This window comes from Pseudophryne corroboree, chromosome 3 (genome assembly GCF_028390025.1).
Source record: "Pseudophryne corroboree isolate aPseCor3 chromosome 3, aPseCor3.hap2, whole genome shotgun sequence".
NCBI classification, from domain to species: Eukaryota; Metazoa; Chordata; class Amphibia; order Anura; family Myobatrachidae; genus Pseudophryne; species Pseudophryne corroboree.
In genome coordinates this window covers 598,469,789-598,479,631 of record NC_086446.1, presented here as the reverse complement: position 1 = coordinate 598,479,631, position 9,843 = coordinate 598,469,789, and positions in this window count along the sequence as shown.

Here is a 9,843-nt window from a genome sequence, read left to right as displayed (position 1 = left end):
AACTTTCAAAAGTTACTGATATCACTATGGGCCTATATCAGTATGAGACGCATCGGCGATGCATTTGCATACTGAAGCCACTGTGCAGGGTGCGCACGTGCAGGAGCCGCACTGTGCGGGAGCACACAGTGAGTTGTGGCGGCATCTCACTTATGTGAATGCCTCTGTCTGATCGACATGCAGAGGCGTTCACGCTTGCTTCGACACAGTGTTTTGTGGGCATCGACGTGACATTGTAAGATCTATTTAGCGATGCAATCGCATTTCAGAAGGGGCGGGGGGGGGGGGGTGACCTGGCATGTGGGGCAGCCTTGCCCTGTGCTGAGCGGCATGCTAGAGAAATGAGTTGTAGTTTTGTGATTTCTCGCAAAACTACAACTTATACTGAATTTGGCCCAATATCAAGCTGTAGCTGCAATGTGGATCATTTTCTTACAAATTGTGTTGAACTTCACTACATACTGCTGAAAGAAAGAAAGAAAGAAAGAAAGAAAGAAAGAAAGAAAGAAAGAAAGAAAGAAAGAAAGAAAGATGCACCTAGTGTAGTATTTTAAGTACTTATTGTATCGCAAAATACCCAAAACTTTACATTGTAACATTCCGCCCAACTTGTTGAATCCTCCAAAAGGGACATCTGTGCGCGCCTATGGGGCGCTCCCAGAATTAGGTGCGTGGCCTCATGGATAGGGTGTGGCCTCACAGGAAGTGCAGCGATTACGAGCCATGCCCCTGTTTTTGTTACTATGGGGGCATGAACAGCGCCCTGTGAGTTACTGGCCATGCCCTGTGTCCTCTCTGCTGTGAATAGACGCTGTGAAGGGGCTTTCTTGCACTCGTCCCCCCCCGCAGGCAAACTGGCGGCTGGGATCCAGACGTCGGTATGCTGACCGATGGGATCTCGACCGCCGGTCGTCCGATCCCAACCCCCCATATTACACCCAGCACATTACATTATACACAGCACCCCATATTACACCTAGCACATGACATTATACACAGCCCCCCCATATTACACCCAGCACATGACATTATACACAGCCCCCCCATATTACACCCAGCGCATGATATTATACACAGCCCCCCCATATTGCACCTAGCACATGACATTATACACAGCCCCCCATATTACACCCAGCACATAAAATTATACACAGCCCCCCATATTACCCCCAGCACATATTATACACAGCCCCCCCATATTACACCCAGCACATGACATTATACACAGCCCCCCATATTACACCCAGCACATGAAATTATACACAGCCCCCCATATTACACCCAGCACATGACATTATACACAGCCCCCCCCATATTACACCCAGCACATGACATTATACACAGCCCCCCATATTACACCCAGCACATGACATTATACACAGCCCCCCATATTACACCCAGCACATGACATTATACACAGCCCCCCATATTACACCCAGCACATGATATTATGCACAGCCCCCATATTACACCCAGCACATGACATTATACACAGCCCCAATATTACACCCAGCACATGACATTATACACAGCCCCCCATATTACACCCAGCACATGATAATATGCACAGCCCCCATATTACACCCAGCACATGACATTATACACAGCCCCCCATATTACACCCAGCACATTACATTATACACAGCCCCCCATATTACACCCAGCACATGACATTATACACAGCCCCCATATTACACCCAGCACATGACATTATACACAGCCCCCATAGTACACCCAGCACATGACATTATACACAGCCCCAATATTACGCCCAGCACATGACATTATATACAGCCCCCACATATTATGCCCACCACATGACATTATACACAGCCTCCCCATATTACACCCAGCACATGACATTATACACAGCCCCCCATATTACACCCAGCACATGACATTATACACAGCCCCCCATATTATACCCAGCACATGACATTATACACAGCCCCCATATTACACCCAGCACATGACATTATATACAGCCCCCACATATTACGCCCAGCACATGACATTATACACAGCCTACCATATTACACTTAGCACAATACATTATACGCAGCATACATACCCCCCCTATATTACACCCTGTACCAGATTACATATTATTATACACAGCCCCCCCCCCCCTATATTACACCCAGTGCCACAGTACATCCCCCAGCACATTACACTCTGTACCAAGCTGACTATGTTGCTCCTACCATTATGGACTTGGAGCTGACCTCAGGACAGTGTGGGAGCATCTCAGTGTGCACAGCAGAACAGCAGCTGCTGCACAGAACACTCCGGTGGCTGCCCTGAAGTCTCCCGTATAGGCCCCACCGCCCAGCCTCTCCGGACTTGCGCAATGATCAACCTTAATATCTGGGAGGGCTGACAAGGTTTGCGGGGCAGCGGGAAGCTCTTTTAAAAATTGTGAGCCTCCTGCTATATGCGGGAGGGTAGGCAAGACTGCATATCAATACATTCCAAATTAAACAATAATTTTTTTCTTGTGATACAATGGCAGACTTGTATGCAAGTCAATCCATAGAATCCAATACAGAGGTATAAGCAATCGGTAGCGTCTAGTTACCCTTCATGGTGAAGACCTTTCCCATAATCCCCTGGGTCCATGTCACCCACTATTTGGAATAGTAACCTGTGGAGAGTGAAGAAGGGCAAAACACAGAGCCCAAAGCGTGGCAATCGAAGCGAGCCCGCCAGGGTATAATGGTGCATAAATAAAACAAAATAACCTAAAACAATGAGAATGGATAAAACATTAACAGGCTTTAAGGGCGGAAGTCCTCTACTGCCCTCTTGTGCTGTCATTAGCTGGTATATTCCATGAGGGGAACATAGACACAACCCATCTCGCTCGCCTTCCTGGAGATGGTGTGGGGAAACAGCGCTGATAAGGTAGCTAACTTCATTGCGCCATGCCGCATCAGTACCGCATTCCCTCTCCTTCTGCCCACCAATGTCCACAGCTCAGCTCTTTATGGCGGCGCAAGAGAGAGAGAAGCAGCTCCGATGGCAGTGCACACAGGAATCACCCAGTGCTCAGTGGCCCCCCTTTTTATACCGTCCATCAAGGGCCACGCGAGCAGAAGATTTTCCCGCTCATCTCACATGGCCCCCTCTAACGGTCCCGTCCCATGCCTCCTCAATTCCTCTGTTATAGCCTGCAGTAGTCCTGTGGCACATACCAGTGCTTCTCTAATGTGATTGGTGCTACCAGAGTCAATTTCAATCCAAGTCATATATATACCCTGTCCATAGCTCAGCCTAATAGTCCACTCAGGGGCTGGCTGGCAACTTTCAGCCTGGAAGGCAGACGCTAGCAAGCCCATCTTTTCACAGGGAATCTGCAGTCAGGTGGCCCTGGAACACTTAAACTGCACTGGCCCGAGGGGCAGATGGCACCCTGCCCCCTGCCCAGCTAGCCCCTGAGTCCACTACAGCTGTATATACAGTGGCGTAACTACTGCCCCCGCAGCCCTCGCGGTGGCTTGGGGGTGAGGGGCTGCGGGTGCGCTGCCACTGATTTAGAGCAGATTGACATGCGGACGAGCGTCCGCATGTCAATCTGTTATCACTAACCCTCCGCTGCTGTAAGGAGGGACACGGAGGGCACAGCGCGCGCATCTCCCGTGTCCCTCTGGGTCTCCGGCGGGTCTAATAAAGGAAGTGCCGTTCGTGAGCTCTGATTGGCTCACGAACCGGCACTTCCTTTAACCCGCCGGAGACCCAGAGGGACACAGGAGAGGCGCGCGCTGTGCCCTCTGTGTCCCTCCAACACAAAGTAGCAGGGGGGGGAGAGCGGAGTAGCGCGGCCCTGGGGGAGCATATATAACAGGCACTGAGGGCAGGGCCGGTTCTTGCCCTTGTGGCGCCCCGGGCAAAAATAGGGGCATGGCTTCATATGGGGGCGTGGTCAGTTACGCCCCCACTTGTGCCCATGTAGTGCAGCTGGAAGAAAAATAAAAATAAAATAAAAGTATACTTACAATCCCCGCTCCTGATTCCAGACCTCCTCCTCCGCCGGCTCCGCTCTTCTCCAGTCTTCGGATCTATGGGAGAGACGTAATTATGTCTCTCCCATAGCACAGCATAGACACTAGAGGTCAATTATGACCCCTAGTGTCTGTGCCACTATGCTGTGTGGTGCGCGATGACGTCATCGCGCACCGCACAGCACAGGTCCTCTCCATGAAAGGAAACTAGACGCGTAGTGTCTGGTTCCCTTCAAAGCGGGGGCCCAGCGGCGGGCACAGCGGGGGGCACAGTGGCGGATCTTGCCATGGTGCGGCGACCTCTGGATGGCGCCGGCGCCCTCCAGAAGGCGGCGCCCCGGGCAAAAGTACTGCTTGCCCGTGGCAAGATCCGCCACTGACTGAGGGGGCATATGTGGCACTGGGGGGGTATATTTAGCACTGGGGCACGTGAGTACCTGGCACTGGGGGCATATGTGGCACTGGGGGCATATGTGGCACTGGGGGGGTATATTTAGCACTGGTGGCACGTGAGTACCTGGCACTGGGGGGACTATCTGGCACTGGGGGCATATGTGGCACTGGGGGGTATATTTAGCACTGGGGGCACGTGAGTACCTGGCACTGTGGGGGAATATCTGGTACTGGGGGCATATGTGGCACTGGGGGGGGTATATTTGGCACTGGGGGCACGTGAGTACCTGGCACTGTGGGGGAATATCTGGCACTGGGGGCATATTTGGCACAGGGAGGGGGTATATGTGTACCTGGCACATGGGGGGGGCTATATTTGGCACTGGGGGCATGTGAGTACCTGGCACTGTGGGGGAATACCTGGCACTGGGGGCATATGTGACACTGGGAGCACGGCCCTAGCAACAAGCACTACCCCTAGCAACGAGCATGACACCCAGTGCATGAAACCCCTGGCAACGAGCATGACACCTGTCACGATCCGGGTATCTGGACGCCATTTCTTACCCATCAGATGCCTCCTAAGGCTGGCTCAGCGCTCCAGGACCGGATCCCATCTGTTATCCTAATGTTCACATTCCTGCATCCTCTCCTGTCTCTCTGAGACGCTGTCACAGTAACGCCTTATTACATCTGGCATGGCATCTCCCGCGGCCTCCGCCGCCGTCCCTGAGCTTCTGCATGCAGAGTGTCAGAGTGGCGATTACGTCAGCCGCGGCCTCCGCTGTGTCCGCGTGGTTGGATGTGCACTTGTCAGCCTGGCGTCTCCTGTCTCCAGTGGCCGGCGCCGCCATTACTGTTTTCATTACCACATGGATTACAAACCAAACTTCCCTCCAAGTGTCTGCATGGGCGCAGCCATCTTGGATTCTGTCAGCTGATCATTTCCTCCAATCTGTTGTCAGTATTGTTAATCTGCATAATTGCCTAGCCAATCCCTTCCTTGCTGCAGGTATAAATACACTGTGCCTGAGCAAGGAAGGCGTCAGTGCTTTGGTTGTCAAACCTAGTTCCTGTTTGTCTCTCTCCTGTGATTGTCTTCCAGGTTCCAGCTCCTGTCTCAAGACTTCCACCATAGAGACCCGCACCAGCATTCCACCTGCGGTGTAGCCTGACTCTCCAATCCATTGTGGATTCATCTGTTTCCAGCTACAACATTACCTGCTTCCAGCTCAGCTTCCAGCAGAGTACAGCTTCCCTTAAAGGGCCGGTGTCCTTTCTACACTTTACCACTCTCCACCGGTATTATTATTTCTCCGCTCTCAAGTTCTACATTTCAGTTCATATTTCATCGCTCCCAAGTTCATTTATTATTTAACTGGTTCCAGCCAGTATCCACTCCGTGCTAACAACAGTCTGGTTCCAGCCAGTATCCACAGCAGCTGTTTTACCTTCAGCAACCCAGCTTTTCCTGGAACACCAGCTGGCACAATCCTGGGTTATCTCCATTGCTACAGTCGGGCCTGGTAAGGACTTTCCATCTAGAAGATCATAAGAACTATCTCACACTACCAGTGCCCTGTGGCTCCTGCCATCCTGTAGTACCCAGGAACTGTATTTATTATTTGCTGACTTTTACGTTTTCTTTTACTGCTGCTGTGTTGCGGAGTTGTCATAATAAACATCATTGACTTTTATCCAAGTTGTCGTGGTCACGCCTTCGGGCAGTTATTATTCATGTTACTTACATGTCCAGGGGTCTGATACAACCTCCCAGGTTCCGGTACATCTCAGCCCCTACAACTGAGGCTGCCTCCCGTCAGCTCAGGCCCTCAGTTGTGACAGTAAGCACTGACCTAATGAATCCAGCCGGAGACCAGGATCAAGCGGCCAGGCCGATGCAAGAACTGGCAGCCCGACTAGAACATCAGGAGGCTGCACAGGGCCACATCATCCGCTGTCTCCAGGATCTCTCTACTCGGCTGGATGGGATTCAGACAACTCTCCGTGGATCAGGCGCATCTGGTGCGTCAACCACAGTGACTCCAGCTATAACCCCACCCACCTTACCCATTTCTGCTCCACGTCTTCATCTTCCAACGCCAGCAAAATTTGACGGATCTCCAAGATTCTGCAGGGGATTTCTCAACCAGTGTGAGATTCAGTTTGAGCTACAACCTGGCAATTTTCCCAGTGACCGTACAAAAATTGCCTACATCATCTCTCTTCTCAGTGGCTCCGCCCTTGACTGGGCATCACCGTTATGGGAGAGGTCCGACACCCTGCTATCTTCTTACACTGCATTCGTGTCAACATTCAGGCGCATCTTCGACGAGCCAGGCCGGGTAACCTCAGCTTCATCCGAGATTCTCCGTTTACGCCAGGGGTCACGTACTGTAGGACAATATCTGATACAGTTCCAGATCCTGGCATCCGAACTGGCATGGAACGACGAGGCCCTGTATGCTGCATTCTGGCATGGCTTATCTGAGCTTATTAAAGATGAGTTAGCTACCAGAGACTTACCTTCTAAGTTAGATGAGCTAATCTCACTCTGCACGAAAGTTGATTTACGTTTCAGAGAGAGAGCAACTGAGCGTGGAAGATCATCTGCTCCAAAACCTTCTGCTCCTCCTCCTCGTCAACTGTCACCATCTAAAGATGAGCCCATGCAAATTGGCCGTTCCCGTTTAACTCCTGCTGAGCGCCGAAGACGTCTCTCTGAGTCTCTTTGTCTTTACTGTGCAGCTCCGTCTCACACCATCAATGCCTGTCCCGAACGTCCGGGAAAACTCCAAACCCCAGCTCGCCCAGGAGAGGGCCGGCTAGGAGTAATGATCTCCTCTCCATCTCCTCATGATTGTAATCTCCCAGTCTCGCTTCAAGTTGCTCAACGTTATCGGAACGTCATTGCTCTCCTTGATTCCGGAGCAGCTGGGAACTTTATTACTGAAGCCTATGTTAAACGGTGGTCCCTACCCACCGAGAGACTTCCTTCCTCCTTTTCCTTAACTGCCGTGGATGGCAGTAAAATTTTTGATACTGTTATTGCTCTAAGGACTCTACCAGTTCGTCTGAGAGTGGGAGTTCTTCATTCCGAACTTATTTCACTTTTAGTGATTCCAAGAGCCACACATCCTGTGGTCCTGGGCCTTCCATGGCTCCGTCTTCACAATCCTACAATTGATTGGACGACTACGCAAATCCTGGCATGGGGTTCCTCCTGTGCAGAGACATGTTTGTTTAAAGTATTGCCTGTCTGTTCTTCCTCCCCCAGGTCGTCTGATGTTCCACCTCCTCCATATCAAGATTTCACGGATGTGTTCAGTAAAGCTTCTGCTGATATCCTTCCTCCTCATAGAGAATGGGACTGCCCGATTGATCTCGTTCCAGGGAAGGTTCCACCTCGAGGCCGAACTTATCCGTTGTCTCTGCCTGAGACGCATTCTATGGAGGAATACATTAAAGAGAACCTAGCAAAGGGGTTCATTCGACCTTCTTCTTCCCCAGCCGGCGCAGGCTTCTTTTTTGTAAAAAAGAAAGATGGTGGTCTGCGGCCGTGCATCGACTACAGAGGGGTGAACGACATTACCATCAAGAACCGTTATCCTTTACCCCTGATTACTGAGCTCTTTGACAGAGTTAGCGGAGCTACCATCTTTACAAAGCTGGACTTGCGAGGTGCATACAATCTCATCCGGATCCGTGAGGGTGACGAGTGGAAGACCGCCTTTAACACCCGTGACGGACATTATGAGTACCTCGTCATGCCCTTCGGATTGAGCAATGCTCCAGCTGTCTTCCAGCATTTTGTCAATGAGATTTTCAGAGACATTCTATACCGTCATGTCGTGGTCTATCTAGACGATATCCTCATTTTTGCCAACGATTTAGAGGAACATCGTTTTTGGGTTAAAGAGGTTCTGTCCCGTCTCCGTGTCAATCATCTCTATTGCAAATTAGAAAAATGCGTCTTTGAAGTCAAGTCCATTCCGTTTCTAGGGTACATTGTGTCCGGTTCCGGACTAGAGATGGATCCTGAGAAACTACAAGCAATTCAGAATTGGCCGGTACCCTTAACCCTCAAAGGGGTCCAGAGGTTCTTAGGGTTCGCCAATTATTACCGAAAGTTTATACGAGACTTTTCCACCATTGTGGCGCCTATTACTGCTTTCACCAAGAAGGGTGCTAACCCGTCCAAGTGGTCTGAAGAAGCCATGCAAGCTTTTCATCTTTTAAAACAGAGGTTCATCTCTGCGCCTGTCCTGAAACAGCCTGACATCGACTCTCCTTTCATCCTAGAGGTGGATGCCTCCTCCGTTGGAGTAGGAGCGGTGTTATCTCAGAGGGCTAAAGATGGCCATTTACATCCTTGCAGTTTCTTCTCCCGGAAGTTCTCCCCAGCTGAGCGCAACTATGCCATTGGCGACCAGGAGTTGCTAGCCATCAAGCTCGCTCTAGAAGAGTGGAGGTATCTGTTGGAGGGAGCTTCTCATTTAATCACCATACTTACAGACCACAAGAACCTTTTATACCTGAAGGGCGCACAATGTCTCAACCCTCGTCAGGCCAGATGGGCACTTTTCTTTTCCAGGTTCGACTTTAAACTCCAGTTCTGTCCGGGCTCTCAGAATCGCAAGGCCGATGCCCTTTCCCGCTCATGGGAGCAAGAAAATGAGTCAGAGTCTTCAGACAAGCATCCTATTATAAATCCGTTGGCATTCTCCACGGTAGGGATGGACTCTACGCCCCCATCAGGGAAAAGTTTTGTGAAGCCGATGCTAAGGAAGAAGCTCATGCTTCCCGTTTTGCCGGACATACAGGTATCCAAAAAACCCTGGAGTTTATCTCTAGGTCCTATTGGTGGCCAACTCTGAAAAAGGACGTCTTGGAGTTTATTGCATCTTGCCCAAAGTGTGCCCAACATAAAGTATCCCGCCAGTCGCCTGCGGGGCAACTGGTTCCACTATCCGTTCCCCGTCGACCATGGACCCACTTGTCGATGGATTTCATTACAGACTTACCCATGTGCAACAAGTTCAATACCATCTGGGTGGTAGTTGACCGGTTCACCAAGATGGCACACTTCATTCCTCTCACCGGTCTTCCGTCAGCTTCCAAGTTGGCTCAAGTATTCATACAAGAGATCTTCCGACTCCACAGTCTTCCTGAAGAAATTATCTCAGATCGAGGAGTTCAATTCACAGCCAAATTCTGGCGAAGTTTATGTCAAGTCCTCCAAGTCAAGCTAAAGTTTTCCACGGCTTACCATCCTCAGACCAATGGTCAAACCGAGAGGGTGAATCAGGACTTGGAGGCCTTCCTCCGCATCTATGTGTCCTCCTCTCAAGATGACTGGGTTCAATTACTTCCCTGGGCCGAGTTCTGTCATAACAACCAGTATCATTCTTCATCTGCTTCAACACCATTCTTCACTAACTTTGGATTC